General features: G+C 37.6%; 1 long non-coding RNA gene across 2 annotated transcripts; it reads left to right on the top strand.

Annotated features, from left to right (window-relative positions):
* Nucleotides 1-3,513: 3,513 nt before the first annotated feature.
* LOC308631172 lies at nt 3,514-17,948 on the top strand. Of its 2 annotated transcripts, XR_014018127.1 has the most exons (4): nt 3,514-3,591; nt 5,414-5,492; nt 5,734-5,930; nt 17,253-17,948. It is a non-coding gene; the product is annotated as an uncharacterized lncRNA (long non-coding RNA). The 2 variants fall into 2 exon arrangements; XR_014018128.1 differs by lacking the exon at nt 17,253-17,948 and having other exon boundaries at nt 5,734-6,484.
* Nucleotides 17,949-19,315: the final 1,367 nt, after the last annotated feature.

Here is a 19,315-nt window from a genome sequence, read left to right as displayed (position 1 = left end):
CAAAATATTTATCATACAAACTTTTGTAAACATGGTAATGCTAATAAATGTCTCCCACAATTCCACTATTAATTGCCATTGTTAATATTTAATAAATTTCTTTTGGGATGCGTGATTATTGGTTTCAGTTTGCTTAAAAATGTTTGGAAGCAAGAGTAGGCTCTATAAACAGCAAGGAGACAAACACGGCTGGGGCAGTGTAATTGGAAGGAGTAACAATAGAACATTGAGTTGCGTGTTCTAATGGGAAGAAAGTCAGATCATCACAGAGGACTTTGTAGGCACTACGTGGAAGGACTTAAGACACCATAGAGTTCTTATCAATGGGATTCATAATCTGATCTGTTTTTAGAGACTTACTCTTACTAGTTAACATTAGACTCAAAGGGGAGATAATAATGTCAGGAATAGAGTTGATATGGTTTTGGCTTCGTGTTATTAATAAAAGTGAATGGATTTTAACAGGAATGACATTAAATCCATATAACAGTTTTGGTAGTATGGCCATTTTGACAATATTAATTCTGCCTATCCAAGAACATGGGAGATCTTTCCATCTTTTAAGATCTTCTTCAATTTCTTTCTTTAGTGTTCTATAGTTTTCATTGTAGGGGTCTTTCATCTCTTTTGTTAGATCAATTCCCAAGTATTTTATTTTATTTTATGAGGCTATTGTGAATGGGTAGTTTTCCTAATTTCTCTTGCACTGGCTTCATTGCTTATGTATAGAAATGCATTTGATTTGTGGGTTTTGATTTTATATCTTGTTACTTTGCTGAATTTATTTATTAGTTCTAGAAGTTTGCTGATGGAATTTTTTGGATCTTCTAAATATAGAATCATTTCAACAAATAGTGATAGCTTGAGTTCTTCTTTTTCTATTAGAATCCTTTTAATTCCTTTCATCTTTCTGATTGCTCTGTCATTCTTCAAAGAACTAGAAAAAGCAATCATAAAATGCAGTTAGAGAAATAAGAGAACAAGAATAAGCAAAGCAATCCTTAGCAAGAAGAGTGAGGCAGGAGGCATCACAATACCAGACCTTAAACTGTACTACAGAGCAGTAGGAAGAAAAATGGCATGGTGTTGGCACAGAAATAGAAATGTAGACCAATGGTACAACATAGAAGACACAGAGACAAACGCACATAAATACAGTTATCTCATACTAGACAAAGGCACCAGAAACATACACTGGAGAAAAGATAGCCTCTTCAACAAATGGTGCTGGGAAAACTGGAAAGTCATGTGTAACAAAATGAAGTTAAACTTCTACCTCTCAACCTGCACAAAAATCACTTCAAAGTGGATCAAAGACCTAGGCATTGGAATAGAAACACTGGGCCTAATAAAAGAAAAAGTAGACCCAAATCTTCATCATGTCGGTTTAGGAACTGACTTCCTTAATAAGACTCCTAAAGTGTAAGAAGTAAAATTAAGGATCAGTAAATAGGATGGATTCAAACTAAAAAGCTTCTTCTCAGCAAAGGAAACAATCAATAATGTGAAGAGATAGCCTACAGAATAAGAAAAAAATCTTTACCATATGCATCTCAGAGCACTAATTGCCAGGATATATAAAGAACTCAAAAAACACCAAAATAACTAAATAACTAAATAAATAAATAGTCCAATCAATAAATGGGCGAAGGAGCTGAACAGATACTTCTCAGAGGAAGATATACAATTAATAAATAAACATGTGAAAAAATGTTCATCATCTCTAGCAATTAGAGAAATACAAATTCAAATTTTACTGAGATTTCATCTCACTCCAGTTGAAATGGCAATTATCAAGAATATAAGTGATAAGTGTTGGCAAGGATGTGGGTCAAGAGGTACACTCATACATTGTTGGTGGGACTGCAAATTGGTGCAACTACTATGAAATCAGTATGGAGATTCCTCAGAAAACTTGGAATGGAGCCGGCATTTGACCCAGCTCTCCCATTTCTCAATTTATACCTAAAGGACTTAAAATCAGAATACTATAGTGATGAAACCACATCAATGTTTAATAGCAGCTCAATGTACAATAGCTAAACTATGAAACCCACCTAGATGCCTTTCAATAGATGAATGGATAAAGAAAATGTGGTACATATTACTCAGCCTTAAAGAAGAATGAAATATGGCATTTGCAAGTAAATGGATGGAACCAGAGAAAACCATGCTAAGTGAAACAAGGCAATCCACAAAAATCAAAGGCCCAATGTTTTCTGGGATGTGTGGATGCTGATCCATGTAAATGATGGGGGAGGGGGAGTAAGGTAAGAAAAAAATGAAGGAACTTTGGATTGTGCAGAGGGGAGTATGGGAATGGATCGGTGGGGTGGGAAGGACAGTAGAATGAGTCAGACATTATTACCCTATATACATGTATGATTACACTACTGGTGTGACTCAGCACCATATACAGCCAGAGGAATGAGAAGTTATGCTCCATTTGTGTACATTACATCAATATGCATTCTAATGTTGTATAACTATTTAGAACAAATTATAAAATGATTCACATTTAAAAAAAAAAACACTGTACAGAAATGTTCAGAGCAGTTTATGTGTAGTAGTTCCAAACTAGAGTGTCAGCCCAGGTGTCCTTCAAAGGATGAATGGTTAAACAAACTGTCAATGCTTCCCTACCTTGGAATAGGAGGAACCAACTGTTGATGCATGTAACAACTCAGAGGAATCTTCAGGCAATTATGTTGAGTGTGTGTGTGTGTGTGTGGGGGGGAATTTCAAAAGATTACATTCTGTATGATTTCATTTATATAACATTTTTGAAATGATATTTTAGAAATAAAGGGCAGAATCATGATTGGCAGGTGTTGCAGGGAGGGGTTATAAAAGGGCAGCATGAGGGATTTGTGTGCTTTTGGAAGTGTTTGGTATGTTGACCATGGTGGTGAATACAGGAACCTACATGTGTTAAAATTGTATAGAACTCACACACACCTGCTAGTACAAATAAAACTGGGGGAATCTGAATAAGATCATTAGGTTGTACAATGTCAGTATCCTGGTTGTGATATTATACTATAGTTTTGAACAATGTTGCCATTCATTGAAACTGGGCAAAAGGTACAAGGGACCTCTTTGTATTATTTCTTACAACGGCATGTGAATCTGCAATTAGCTCAATAAAAACTTCAGTTAAAAAAAAGTGAATGGATTTGAGGTAGAGAGACAACAGGATTGTTGAGGAATTAGATGTAAGGTGTGAGAGATTAAAAAAAAAGTCAAGAATGATTGGAAAGTTTTTGATCTTTGCAGCTGGGAGCACTTGGTTACTCTGAACAGAGATGGGACGCATGTTTGTTGAGGAAGAAGAGAAGCTCAATTTTTGTCATATGGAGCTTCTAATATGACAAAAGTGGCCAAGTATGCACTTGATACACCAGTGTGGAGTTTGTGAGCAGGCTAGGTCACAGATACAATGTAGAGGTCATCAGGGTGATGAAACCAGAGGCTGATGTAATTACCAAGGGAGTGAGTGTGACGGAAGAAGAAAATAGAACAAGGACAGAGAACTGGGAAATTTCAGGCTGGAGAGATGGGAACGAAGACAGAAGAAGAGATCACAGCAAGGTGGGAGGAATATTGGCAGAGACACAGGAAGAAAGAGCTGTGTCCAGTAAGGCTGAGGGTCAAGCAAGTGCATGACTGAACGTTACCTTCAGGGTTAAGCAGCAGAGATGACCTTGGTGACCATGGTGACCGTGTCACAGGCATGTTTTGATGGAGTGGTGGTAAAAGACTGAAGAGTGGATTTAAGAGAAAATGGGAGACAATGAACTGTAGAAGGCAGGAAGGGCTACGTCTCAGCAGGAGGAACTGTGCTAAAGTCATATTAATACCAAGATTTATTGTCTTGATGTTAGTGTCAAGATGTTGTTTTCTTTTCATATGGGAGAAACATCGGCATGCTTCCCGTAGACAGAGTGATGTAGCGGAATAGGGAACAGGATGAAGCAGAGGAGAGGGGGGTGGTTATTAGAACCACATCCTCCAGTAGGCCAGAGGGCAGGAAGTCTGGTGTGCAAGTGGAAGAGGTCATCTCAGATATGGGACGAGGCGAATGGCGGAGAAGGTGGGAACAGAGCACAGTGCTTGTAGAAAGTGAAAAGGCTGGTGGGGGCTGTGCTCTGATTGTATCACTTCTCAGAAATGGAGGCAGCGGGTGGGGAGTGTGGGGTTTCACAAAGGTTCTCCAGAGGAGTGGGGGAGAAATGGAGTAGGGGGCCACAAATTGGAGGTGATAGTTTTTCATTAGCCATCCGTAGGTCAAAAGTGCGTGGAAGTTTAGTTTTCACCAGGGTTGAGCTTTTGCCAGAGGAGTAAAAGGAAAATAATAAGAGCCACATGAAAGAGAAAGGAGTTCAAGGGAGAGATGAGGCTCTAGGAGGGTCAAACCTGAGAGGGTACTAGAACCCCATGGAAGGCTTGTTAAACAGAAACTGGGCTGTATCCTGGATTTCCTGACTTAGCAGGTCTCTCATTAGGTCTGAGAGTTCTCATTTCTAGCAAGTTCTCAGGTGAGAGTGAGGTGGAACTTTGAGAGCCGCTGGCCTGTACGTGAGTGTGGCCAGTCAATGGCTGTTAGGTTGAAGAGCATCTTCTTGAGAGTGTGTTCGAGGATCTAGGAACCAGAGAATTGGGAGAATCATGTATTTGAGAATAGGAGATAGCAAAGAAGGAGGAAGAGTGGGCCCAGGGGCTAAATCCCCTGGGAAACGAGGGAGATGGCAGCGACTGGGAAGGGAGCCAGTGGTACAGCCTGACCCCGTGAGACTCCAACAGGATGTTGTACTGAAGGAAGCAGGTCTGCCGCGCTCCTGGAGGGATGCTCAGGTTGCAGCAGCACAGCTCTGGAGACTGCTAGCCACAGCAGGGTGTTCTGGGAAGGAACATGGCCTATTAGCTTCATTGCGAGACATGGAATAGACTTGGCTTCTTCCAGGGCTATTGTTATACTCTGTCTCCACCCTTAAAGGAGAATGCTTCAGTCTGTTTAAAATTGTGGGGTTTTTACTCTTCCTGAAGAAGTAAGATCAATACAGGGAGAAAACGCAAGTAATTCTAACACACACACACACACACACACACACACACACACACACACGAGTCCAAATGGAATTAGTCCTTCTAACTTCGAAGTCGATAAGTAGGTTCCTCAAAGCTCCAAGAATACAAAAAATTTCTTCTAATGAAGAAACAAAAGCAAGGGCTACACCTCCTGGTCTTTGCTATTTTTACCTAGAATGTTTCAAAACCCAGCGTGAACAGGGCTGCCCTGCATTTCAGAGACAGAAGAAACAGCAGCTCTGGGGTGTGGTCTCCCTTTTCCATCCAGTCCCCACCCCTCTCCTCCCCTCTCTCTTCTTTATTTCTCCTGTTGTATGTCTTTCAGCCAAACACCACCATTCCTGGAAATGGATGATAAATGCCCAGTTGGACTCCTGTTCCGCAGCTCTGGCGGTGGAAAGCAGGTGAGGGGAGAAAGGAGTGAGGAGGGCCTGTCTCCATCCCTGTCTCTGTCCCTGTGTGTGTCCTGGGAGCGTCCTGCAACCCCTGGTGAGGAAGGCACAGTTCTCTGAAGGTTCTAATTGTGCTTAGTAACAGTCTTGACTTGGCAGTGAAAGAAACATGATTTCATTTTCCTCATAATTTAAAAATCCTGTCTTCATCTTCAGGTATTTTTTTTCTTTTCTTTTTTTTTTTTTTAAACAGTGATGACAACAAAACAGAAAGTACGACAAGTTGATTCAAATTGGCAAGGCTGGGACTACTGTTGGCGCCCCCGACATGCAGGCTCCGAGCACTTATTCTCAAATGACCATTAGGAAAATAAATATCCACGTGTCATTTCCCCAGATGAGCTGAAGTTCAGGAACTTATGGGAGCATGAAGAAGACATCTGGTTTAAAGTGAGCTTGGAGAAACCCACTTCCAGTTTATCTAACACTATTTCCTTTGGCCTTTCTTGGTATTTCATTTTTGGTCTGAAAGAAAAAAAAAAAGGAAGAGAGAAAGACAACTATAAAAAAAACCCTCAAGTTTTCTAATGTCCCTGGAGTGTCTGAGATATCCTAATTATGTCTGGAGTTTGTTTTCATGAATACGGAAAATGTACTCCGTCTACAATAGCAACGCATAAAAAAATTAAGGAAATTATATGTGCGGGGTACTATGAGGATAATTTATTTTTCATGGGCCATTTCTTAAATATTGAGGTATAATTTATATATAATACAATATGTGGATCTTAATTGTTGAGACTGAGGAATTTTGACATTTGTATTCACACAAATAACTACTACAGCAAACAAGATTTCCATTCCTCAGAAAAGACAACCATTCCCTTTTCTTCTCAGTTACTACCCTCTTCGTCCAACTGACTTGTACTACTAAATAGTAATTTTTCCTGCTTTTAGGGGTTATGTGAAGGGAATATATTTTCCGTGTGGTGGTGGTGGTGGTGGTGGTGGTGGTGTGTGTGTGTGTAAGGAGTTTTTCCCTGAACATAATGTTTTAGGATCTACTCATGCATAATTTTTTGAGATTCATTCATGTGTTAATGTTCATTTATTTCATTACTGAATAGTATTCCATAGTATGAACACACTAGTTTATTTATCTATTCACCTGTTGATGGGCATATTGATTCCTTTCAAATTTAATCTATTATAAATAAAGCAGTGTATGGCTTGCATCTGGAATGGCCCCCAAAGGCCTATGTGTTAAAGACTCGGTCCTCAGTTTTGTCCTCAGATGCTAGAATTCTTGAAGAGGTGGGACTTTGTGGGGCTTTTAGAAAATTGTGGGCATGCCATTAAAGAGGGTTGTGTGACACTAGTCTCTTTCTTTCTCCCTTTGCACATCCCAGCTGTGAAGTGAACAATTTCCTCCAAAACTCACTCCCCAACATAATATGTTGCTTTGTGACAGGCTCAAAAGAACAGGGTCAAAAAGTCATAGGCTGAAACCTCTATAATTTTAAGCCCAAATAAACCTTTTTTCTTTATAAGTTGATCATCTCGGGTGTTTGTTGTAACATTGAAAAGCCAACTAACACAAGCAATTATTAGTATTCATATATAAATATTCGCATGGACATAGGTCTTAGTTTTTCTTTGTAGATATTTGATAATCTAACGACTAAACCAAATGTTAGTTGAATATATATATATATATATATATATATATACACACACACACACACATATACACATATATATGTGTATATATATAAATATATATGTGTGTGTGTGTGTGTGTGTGTGTATGTAATCTGCCAAACTATTTTCCAAAGTGAATGCATTATTTTACACCACAACCAATAATGCATGAAAATTCTTGTTATTCTACATCCTTGTCAACACTTGGTATGGTCTGTCTTATAAATTTTAGCCATTTCAACAAATACATGTTGGTAGCTCATTTTGGCTTTAATTTTTGTTTTCCTTAAGAAATAATGAAGTTGAAAATCTTTTTATATGCTTATTTTTACAGCATTAGTTCAAATCTTTAACCCATTTTTGTAACTGGACTGTTCATTTTATTATTATTGACTTTTAAGTGTTCTCTTGATAAAAGTTTTTTTTTTGATACATAATTTCAACTTTATTTCCAATCTGTTAATTTGTCTTTTCATTCTCTATTTGTGTGTGTGTGTGTAGGGGGTGGTGGTGGTGGGGGGGACTGGTTGTTATTGAAGAGCAGAAGTTTGAATTTTTTTGTCTGATTTATCAATTTATCCCCTTTTGGATTGGGCTTTTGCCTTTTATCTGACATCTTTGCTGAATCCAAGGTCACATGTATTAGGCCACTTGAGGTTTTACCAGACTCTCTAATATTCTATTCATTTTTCAAACTTCTCTTTTCTCTGTGCTCTATTTTGGAAGATTTCTATTTTGATATCTTCCAAGTTCATCCATCTTTTCTTCTGTAATTTCTTACCTGCTGATAATTTCATCTAGTGTGTTTTGAACTCCACACATCGTAGTCTTGTGTTCAGAAGTTTGGGTTCTTCTCACAGGCCTCTACGTAAACATTTGTACATATGAAATACTTCAGCAACAAACATCTTTGTCTTGTAATCTGATGTCTGTGACAGTGCTGGGCTGGTTTTGATTGCTCATCCATCTCTTCTTCATAGTTTTCTCCTTTTTTTCCATGCCTGATAATGAGATCCAATCATTGTGATTTGACCTTCTGAATGCTGGTTATTTCTGTTTTCCTATAAACATTCCCGTGCTTTGTCCTGGGATGCAGTTAATTAGAAAGAGACACTGGGTTTGCTTTTTAAGATTTTTTTTTTTTTAGGTGAAACTGGAATAATGCTAAATCAAGGCCTAGTGACCCTATATACAAATGGTCTCACTGAGGTGAAACCATTTATATACTCCATCTAATGCCCCAGAAATCATGAGGTTTTTCAGTGTGACTGGTGGCAAAAGGCACTATTGCCTGCTCTGTGTAGTGTGAAGAACTGGTCACATATTCTCATCCTCTATGACAGTTCCTTTTCCTTGTGTAGTATTCTCACATGCATGTGCTTATCAGTACTCAACCCATATTTGAAAGGACACTCTAAGGAGCTCCAGAGATGCTCCCGTGTGCATGTCTCTTCTTTTCCAGTTCTCAAATCAGAGGATACTAGTGCGCTGGCTCTTTTTCCTCAACTCCTTAAGTCCACTAGGCCCCACTAGGGGCTATGTGGGTTTCCCTGCCCTGTGCTGCAACCCAAAGGCAATAATCTTGGTGTGATTGTGGAATTCACCTCATTTGTTACCCTTAGGGTCATGGAACTTTAGTGCATTTATACAGTTAAAAAAAAAACATTCGCTCATATATTTTGTTAAAAATGTTGTCTTAGTTGGAAAGGTAAAACTAGTCCCTATTATTCCATCTTGGCCTGAAGTAGAAGTTCTGTTTCACTCATTAACTTTTGCTTAATATATTTTTAAATTCCCTGTAAGGTATCTGCATACTTATGATTGTCATGAATAGTTAGCCAATTAATTCTTTTATAATTATAAAATGTCTATTTTTATTCCAAGTGATATTGCTTGCTTATTCAAATCCCATTTTTAATATTTTAGAACAGTAATATCAGATTTCTTATGTTTAGTGTTTTTTTTTAAATTCTTTATTTTGTAGATGTAGATGGACAACATGTCTTTATTTTATTTGTCTATTTTTTTGTGGTGCTAAGAATGAAACCCAGTGCCTCACACATGCTGGGCAAGCACTCTGCTACTGAGACACAACCCCAGCTTCTAGTTTTTTTTTTTTAATATCTTTTCTACCCTTTTAATTTTATCTTGTCTTTTTTTGTGAATTTTCTTGTGAAGAACATAAAATGAATCTTGCTTTTTTTCCCTTCAAATCTGAGATTCTTCACCTTTTAACTAGAATGCTTAGTATTTTTCCATTTAACATGTTTGTTAATAAGGTTGTGTTTAATCTCCAACCTTGTTTTTTAATTTTACTTAGATCTATTTCATCTTTCTTATTCTTTCTCTCCATTCCTGTATTATTTTGAATGGATCATAATGATAGAGTTATTGTCTTGCTAATTGTTCTGAATGATATAGTAGGTATCTTTATGCTATCATAGTTTACTATGGTAAAATTAACAATCTAGCTTCAGTAGTGCATGCCTATAGTCCCAACAACTCAGAAGACTGGGACAGAAGGATTGCAAGTTCCAGGCCAGACTCAGAAACTTAGGAAGACCCTGTCTCAAAAAAAAAAAAAAAAAAAAAAAAAAAAAACTGTAAAAGGGACTGGAGATAGAGCTCAAGAGCAATGCACCCATTGGGTTTAATCCCCAGTACCCCCCTAAAAATACAATAAATAAATAAAATTAACAGTGTAAGAACTTTAACAACATTTCAATTATCTTCTCCCATAGTTTGTATTACTATTATTGCTTTATATTTTGCCTAAGTATATATGGTATATTGTGTAATGCATAAATATTATTTTTATAAAGAGTGAATAGTAGGAAGACTAGCAAGTGGTCTTTTAAATTAAAAACTATGTACCCAATTAAAATAATAGTAAATATTGCTAGTTTGTATTGTTGTTTGTCTTAATCTGTTCTCTATTGTTATAACAAAATACTTGGATATTTTAGAAGAAAAAGGAGGTTTATTTAGATCACAGTTTTGATCTTGGGAAAGCCCAAGATTGAGTGACTCCATTGGTCATGCTTCTGATAAGGACCCCCTTGGCTATATCACAACATTCTAGAGGAATGGAAAGCAAAGCGACTCACTGTCTTCCGACCTGCCCTTAAGGGAATTTACCAAGGTCCCAGGAGGACTGCATGAGTCTTTTCTGAGGGCAGGACCCCTATCACCTCATCCCCCTGCATGAGGCCCTGACTCTTGGAGACTCCACCACCTCTACACCACAACACTGGAGACCAAGCCCAGGAACCTTTGAGGGACGCTCAAACTGTATCCAAACCATAGCAGATTCATTCCTTCCAGTTTTCTTCATTCCTCTGACGAATCTGAGTTCTATCTGGAATTATTTACCTTCAGATTAAGGAATTTCTTCTATCATTTCTTGTCATGTGCACAAGCAGGAGATGAACTCTGTTTTTATCTGCTTGAAAAGATTTTTGCTTCATTTTAAAAGAATGTTTTGGGGAGGAGCAGGATGGAGGAAAAAGGAAATACTTGGGACTGAAACGAATCCGATTACATTCCATGAATGTGATTATATCAAAATGAATCCTGTATCATGTATAATTCCTTAATAAAAATATTTTAAAAAGAAAAAAAGGATATTTTCACTGGATGTAGAGTTTTAGGTTTACCATCATTTTTTCCCCTGCATTCTATAAATGTCACTCCATTGTCATTTGTCTCCAGTGGTTTCTGATGAGAAGTCAGTTATTCTTCATATTATTGTTTTCCTGTATTTAATGTGTCTTTTTCTTGTTTTTTTTTTTTCCTAAGACTCATTTTTACCTTTGGTTTTCAGCAGGTTAACTATGATGTGCTCAGGTGTGGTCTTCTCAGTGTTTACTCGTGGTTCATGGAACATTTTGGATTCTGGATTGTTTTTTTGTTGGGTTTGAAAAGACCCCAGCCATTATGTCTTAAAATATGTTTTCTGTTTAATGTCTCTCTTGCCCCCTTCTGGGACTCTAGCAATGTTTGATAACTTAACCTTGCCCCATGAATCTCCAGTGCTTTCTTCTCACCCTTCCCCTACTTCTTTTTCTCCCTTGCCACATTCTCTACCCTTCTCTTCCTCCTCTTTTTATCCCCTACAGTCTCTTCTTCCTCTCCATCCTCTTTTTCCTTCTCCTTTTGCTCCTGTTCCTCCCTCTCTTTTCATTTCCTTGTGCTCAGCTTAGATACTTTCTAATGATTTCGATTTTGTTGACTCTTTCCTCGGGTGACTCCAGTTTTTGGTTAAGCAAACTGGATCAATTCTTCATTTTTTCTTGTATCTGTATCTTTTACATTTGTACCATTTTCACTCAATTGCTTTTCTTCTTTCAGTCTGTATGCATTTGCTTAAGTTCCCCAGCCAGCCCTGCATGTGCCTTTCCTTTCCCACTAAACCCTTCAGAATTTTTATTGTAGTTATTTTAGAGTTTGAGAATCATGACATCTGGGCCATCTCTCAGTTGCTAGTTCCTCTCTTCATCAAGAGTCTTGTTTTATTGATGCTTCAAATGCTTCATGTTTTTTTATGCTTAACATTTTGTAGACAATAACAGTGTGAAGTAAATATTGGTAATCTTTTCTGGTAAAGGTTATGCCCCTTCCTGTGTATATTGATAAATTTAGGGAGTCTGAGTCGGTCTGATCCACTGATGAACTTGAGCTGGGCTTGACTATAGTTTTAGTTTGATTTAACTTAGGGTCCACTTGAAATATTTTAAACTTAGCATCAGAATTTTCTCTTTTGCAGGATTTTGTCCAGTTCCGGCAAAATTCCTCTTTATATTGGGTAGTAAAGATGCCAGATTTGAAAGTTGCTCCCAGATAGCTCTTTCCTCAGAAATGTCAAAGAGGTTTCTCCTAGCCCTTTTTCCTTGTCCAAAGCCTGTGAGACTCTGAGTTGTTAATGACAGAGAATCGCGGGACAAGCTTGTGGCTACACACTTGCTCTGGGTCTGAGGACCCTAGGGATTGATTCTAATCTGCCTTGCTGACCCACATCCAGTCAGAGGCAGGTGGAAGTTCCATTGGTTTCCCTTTATCAGCATAAACCGTGGGCTGCTTTATTGCCTGTCTGTTAGAAACCGGAATTCTATTTCCTATAAAATGCAGATCACTTTCTGAAATGTAGTTCTTTTTGCATCCTTAGATCACTTTTGGGTTCAGGATACCGTGATTTTATAAATGATCTAACTTGGTTATTGGAATAAGAATGAGAGCCTCTTGTAACTTTTTAGGTTCTAACTTGTATACAAAACTCTTTTCTGTGCAAAATTTCTTGACTGGACTGCTTCTTAAAACTACAACTTTGAATAAGTTTAAAGTGATAAGTCCCATGCTTACCAATATAGTGTCTCTTTTTAATCTTCTGTATTTCATGTGGAATTTTTACTTGAAGCTGTCTTAGTTTAAAAAAAATCAGTATATATATATATATATATATATATATATATATATATATATATATATGATTTTATAAAAAATTAACAACCTGATAACTTTATATTATTTTGCTAGTGTGGTTAAGGTTGAAGAAGAATGGAGTAACACATGGCTTATATAATCATGTACCAAATCCTTCCTAGAAATTGAAGAGAAGGTATTTCCCCCACTCTTTAGTATAAGAAAAACTTCAGTGAAAGCTATACTAATTGAACATTACTAAAAACTATGGAAGATTAAAAAGTTCCTTACTGTGCTGTGGAGATATTTTATAAATCCTTGTTCTTAAATTCCACTTTGTGATAAAATTAATATTTCCACTTAGGATTCTAGTAGGTGGGATTTGTAAATTGAGCCCATCTGCAATGGTATTCCAATGCACCATTACTTGAGGCAAAGACAAACTATCATTTAAAATAGTAGAAATCCTTTCCATGGCAAGCGAGCTTCTATATGCTCTACGGAGCGCAGAGGTGAAGGAGTCACAGCATCAGGAAGGGAGTCAATGAGTGCTTGAAGGTCCTCAGTAAGACGGCAGCGAGCCCAGACCTGACTGTCAAAAGTTTTCTCAAGTCTGTCTTAAATCCATACAATGCTTTCTCTTTCATGAGAACCCATTAACATAAAGAAGAAAAAGATACAAGAATAAAATTGAAACCCTGACATTATGTGGCTGAAACTTTTGTAAAAGTCTGTTGGATTGGATTTTTGGTGATGGCAGAGATTGAGCTGTTGCTCTGAGTTTTTATTTCCCTCTTGGTAAGAGCACTGTGTCTGCCTGCCCACTGTTTGAAGAGTGACTGTGCCTTTCTGTGGCCCCACTGACTCAGGCTTCCTCACTGACTGGGTTCAGCCAACGCGATGTGAGTGAAGTGCCTGCAGATGCCTGAGTGGAGGCTGCAGGAGCAGCGAAGGAGTCTGTCTTTGCTCTTGACCTTTGCCTGAGATGAGAGCAGTGTTTTTTTCTGTGCATCTTGCTTTCTGAGTTGTTATTTAGAACTGAAACCTGAACATTTTGTTTGAATACAATTTGAATATTTGGAAACTAGGGTTGGTGTCCTTTTTAAAACATAATTTTAATATATGTGTGGAAACTGAGAGAGGGTTGGCAATTAATTAATTGGTGAAACGAAGCTACTGCATTATTTAGGGAAAATTTTAAGATGTTCGAATCAAGAGACTCCCTAAGTAGAGTGCCCTGAATAAGAGAGGAGTTTTTGATTCCTCATGTGACCATCCATGTGGCCTGGGCTGGTGGAGAACATGCACCTACCCATTTTACTGTTTTACCTCTGTGTCATTCATTGTCCACTTTTGTGTGATTAAAGTTGGAAGTTGACTTATCCATATTTAAACACATGGTAGAGGAAGGAAGAGGAGGTCTGAGACCAGGCATTTCTCCTATAAGTAACTCCTAAGTTGTGCACAGATGATTTTCACTCACGTTCCATTGCAAGAGAAGCAAAGATGCCATTCGTCTCTAGCAGGTGGTGTGGGATTCCAGCCTCCCTCAGGGGAGGCAGTTGAAGAGGAAGAAGGAAGTTGATAAGGGGACAGCTCAAATCCTCCCCTTGGGTCGAAGCTGGAACCCCGGCCACTCGGCCTCTACTCTTTGCATTTCTCAGAGTTCTTGGGTTGAAGGAGATTCTGGAAGCCATTCCTCTCTGGCCGCAGAGAGAGGTGAATATCTATCTTCATTTTTAGATTTCGAGAAAAGAGAATTTAGAGCTCTTCTTGTTGTCTCCTTTGGTATCCTGAGTCGCTAGTTACTCATGACATTCTGGATCATGCCTGGCTCCATCAGACACCTGGCTGAAAACAATATTAAACGAATGTCTGGCCTACTTATGCGGCTTTTAGGACTTTTAATTAGAAAATATTCAGCAAAAGTTTGTTAAATACAGAATGGATGGCTGATTAAGTAAACTCTCAGTTATTAAGTAGCAACTAATTTCCCACTGAGAACGGAAAACTGAGTGCATGGATTTAGTTCTTCTGCCTCCAGAGACAGGATAAAAATCATAGTAACAAAATAAAAGTCGAGTATGATCCTGGATAAAAGGTATCTGGGAGAAAACTTAGCCAAAAGAAGGTATTTCAAAAAAAATTCTTGGATAATGAAACACAGAACCTAGAATAGCAGAATTGCCGTTCTTTGAACAGTCTTGAAGAAGGAGACAACAAATGAGGAATTTCGGTCTTAGAGACTGCAGGAATGAGAAGGGGTGGAAATTGGAGTGGCTAATTGAAAGCCTGTTCATCGATGAAGCAGTTCTACCCAAACACTTTTCGTTATCTATTCTCCAATAGAAAAAGAACTCAGTTGTTATTTTTCAGCTATTTAACCAACTCCCTCAAAACTGAAGTTTTTATTAAAGAAATTGATCAAATTTATAGCAGGTGATATGGGGTGAGATTGATGCCCTAGAGCAAGGCTTCCACACCTCGTCATCTGGGTCATCAGTACTGAGGCTACTTGTAAGAGACCAAGAAGCTGGAAGACAAAGAGCCCCATAATATGTATGGAAAATGGCATCAGAAGAACTAAATTTTTTTTTAAAGATGGCTGTTTCTTGTGGATGAAGTAAAGCTAGAGAAGGTAAGAGAAGTATTTTCTTTTTTTTATGGACTGAATTGTGTCACTACAAAATTCCTGCATTGAAGTCCTAACCTACAACGTGACTATATCTGCAATAATGTTTTTAGGAGGTAATTACTTCAAAAAACCATAGCGAAACAACAACAACAAAAGAAATAAATGAGATCTTTAAGATGGTATATAATAGACAAATTTACTCTCCCTTTTATAGTTGAAGAAAAATCTTGTATTGTTCCTTTGTCTTTTGCTATAACAAATACCTGAAGAAATGTTGCTTATAAAGAAAAGAGGTTAACTTGATTCACAGATTGGAAAGTCCAATCCATCTATTCCATTTTTTTGACCTCGGGTGAGGTCCCATTGGCTGAATGACATCATGGTAGAAGCAGAAAGGAAAATAGCCTCATACAGAAGGGTGTGGTCTCACTTCTTAACAGCCTTCTTTTGTGAGAACTTACTACATAATACTAGCATTAATCCCTTCCAAAAGTGATGTTCCCAATGATTTATTCATCTTCTCATCTTCCCCCACCTTTGAAGTTTCTGCCACTTTCAGTGTTACCATACTGGGGACCAAGCTGTCAGCATATAACCTTTTGCAAGACACTAGGATGATATCTGAGCCACAGTAAGTCCTGAAAAGCAAATGTGTTCGAGGATCACCTCTTTTGAAATACAGCTGTATTAGAAACGATGATGTTCAGATTCCAAGTCCAGGACTTCCAGTGTTTTCGGTACATTTTGTCATGCACTTAGAGTTTAAACATATTCACTGATTCGAATATTTTGAATAAAAAATTCATGCTGCTTTCTGATTTAAAATTTGCAAGCATTTTATTTATTTACTTTTATGGGTGCATAATAATTATACAGAGTAGAGAGTTTCACTGTGGCATATTTGTACAGGCGCATCAGAATATTTTGATGGTATAAATGGAAGTACTCACCCACATATGAATTGCTTATGCAGGGAAAACAATATGAGATATCTATGACATAATAATTTCAAAAAATTTTTTTAAAAACTTAGCACTTTTCATTTTTAAATGTTTGAGAAATTATATTGTTTAGTGAAAAATTATGGAAAGATGGGTACTTTGGGTCTCCTATATATTATCGTGGGACATTGGCAAACATTTGCACCTTCCTGCAGCTCAGTCCTTTCATCTGTAACATTTGGATAAGCAACCCTATGAAGGTGCTGTGATTGCCAATGGAAATACACATTATTGAATATAAACACATTTTATATAACTATAAAGCATGAGACAGAAGAATCTACTGACATAAGTATGTAGATGCTTATCATTTTATTGACCATGTTCCAACTCTTGGCTCTGGGACCCTGGTTGCCTTTGGTTTGTGTCATGTGGGCTCTTTTCAATTGTGCCATATACTGTCCTACTTTTGATGGGAATTTTTGGCAGAGAAAATATTTGAAAAGCTAGAAATGACTAAAGAAGAGTATGTTTTTTTCCTTTGGGGTAAGGATTTATTTTTGATGAGATAACTCCTGCTTATTGGCTTTTTGAAAGCTGACCTTAACTATCTCCCTGCTCTGCCAAGTCATCCTTTTACATATCCATTTATTACCCTCCGAATATATTAAGGAGGCCTAGGGAAAATGGATTGGGATTTCACAAATATTTTAATAATGCAGCCCTGCTGGTATTTCCCTAATTGATCTCACACCTTATTTTGCCAACAATTTAGTTCAGTAGAGATTCTTTGTAAAGGAATTAAAATGGATTAAATCTTCCATCAATGTGGGTTTTTTAAAATTTTTTATTTTGTAGTGTCAGTAGGAAGGAATCTTTTTCTTATTTTACATTACACAAAACCTCTTCAAAGCAAATCAAGTTATTGTAAGTTTTATCTGAAAACATCAAGTAAATAACACTTTGTGTCTAAACGAATGTTAGTCACTGTTAATTCTTTGTTCTGGATAACAGCTGTCCAACTCATCATCTCCAATTGTCATATAAAATGTTCAAATTTTTTCTCTCTTGAAACAGGAAGAAGGAGCTGCTGACATGATGGGAAATAGCCGACACCCCACGCCATTCTGACTCTGCAGATCCACCAACCTAAGGAGGTTGCATGATTCATTCCCCCTTTACACACCGGTTTGTTTGAGTGCACAGCAGACTGCTCTTTGGTGAAGAACAAGGACTCCACGAGCCAGAATGAATGACCTTGGGCAAATAACAAAGCCCCCTAAGCTTTAATTACCTTGTGATATTTGGGTAATTATAGCCTATGCTACTCTCAAAGGGTAGTTGTGAACAAAGAAGGAATAGTAGGGTTGGGAGCACCTCGTCTTTTGACTGACTCATGGTGGGCAATCAGGAAATGGTGGATATTACTGGTAGAAAGGTCTTGTGCTTAAGAGAACTTCCAGAAATATAGGAACATAAAATAAGAATGAGAGCTAGCCAGAAGGATGGCTAACCTTACATGTGGGTCAATCTTTCATAATAAAATATTAACTGAAATGCTCAATATCTTTCTTTATATGAACCGATACTAAATTTTATCTCATAAGCATTTGAATTCAGTATGTATGTGGGCAACACTGACAAAGTAACAGAAATGAAGCCCTTCCACTCCATGAGATCATGACCTAGGAGCAGAGATGGGTCAAAAATAAATGGCAAAAGGTTTAAGGTAATAAAATGAATACTTGCAATTTAAAAATTCATGCTGATACTGAATTTGCATATTGAACAATTGCTGTATTGCTAGTGTATGACAAAAATTCAGAAAGTCAAAGTTGTCAAGCACGTAATGCAAATGTGAGCTTGATTTTAGTTTCAAATTGAATAATCAAAATGAATCAGGATTGATGCTTCAACGAATCTTAAAATTTTTCTATTTGAGGAAACTCTTGTATTCTTCTTTTTTGGGGAGTGGGTGGGTGGGTGGGTGGGGAACAAGACAGAAACCTGCCACATGTATTAAATCTCATTGCCTTACAAGGTTTGGGGAAGTGAGGCCAGAAAACATCTACTGGATATTCTACTAAATGTTGTTTATGTGAGCCAACAGAAAGAATTAGTTTGCATATCCATATCAAATGTCCACACTCTCATCTCCTCAATTCTTTATATAGCTGTCATGAAACAAATATACTCCTAATTGGCTTTGCCAGCAGTAAGGGGTAAGCTATCTGATTTTTTTCCCCATCTTCATTGGCTGCAATCCCCATTCCTGATTTGATACAGAAAATTTAGCTTCCTCTAAAAACGGATCCATGTTAAAATGAATCCATGTACAGATGTATTTTTGCACCTCATCTCCAAAAAACAATGACACATTGAATGCCTCTGGCGTTATGGAAACTTGTAATTTGGGACCCGTGACTGGCATTTCCTTCAGGGGTGGCTCATGTGACTGAGGATAGGATGCCACTCTGCCTGGTGTTACATTATGCACTGTCAGAGACCTTGCCACTGATTTATTATTGTTGCTTGTGTGCTTGACACCACCTAAGGTCTATGTGCCACAGACTCAGTTCCCAACATTGTTTTTACTAAGAAGAAATGACTCAGACTTATTAGCACATGCCACAGAAGAGTTGTCACCATCATTATTAAATTTTGTTTCCAATATTTTAGAGCACATCACTTAATTTTTTTCCCTTTAGTTCTTGTGTTCTCTCAGCCTTCCCTATAGAAATCCGACTTAGATGGTACAACAAGATAGCTGGAGACATGTGCTACAATTTCTATTATTCTGTGTGTGATAAAATTAAATATTGCTTTCTCTGTAAAATAGAGATAATAGGTAGTTAAATTGGACATTTGGAAATCTTATGAGTTTTCACCCAAGTGATGAATAATGTTACAAGTTAATTTTTAAAATTTTGTTTATGTCATCTTGTTTTTGGAGTTTCTGGCCTCTATGTTTATTTACAGAAATGTGCATGCAGTAGGAAGGAGGGAAGCAGGAGGCCTACTCTTTAGAAGCACAAGCTTCCAGAGCTCAGAGCTCTGCCTTCACAATTGGTTCCTTTACTAGGTTGCGTTGTAGCCAACATTTTCCATTTTTTCTTAGCCTGTTCTTTGAAGAGTAGATT

This window comes from Spermophilus citellus (genome assembly GCF_964194105.1).
Source record: "Spermophilus citellus genome assembly, chromosome: 11".
NCBI lineage: Eukaryota > Metazoa > Chordata > Mammalia > Rodentia > Sciuridae > Spermophilus > Spermophilus citellus.
The sequence above is the reverse complement of the archived record's forward strand: the minus strand, read 5'-3'. Positions and strand labels throughout refer to the sequence as shown.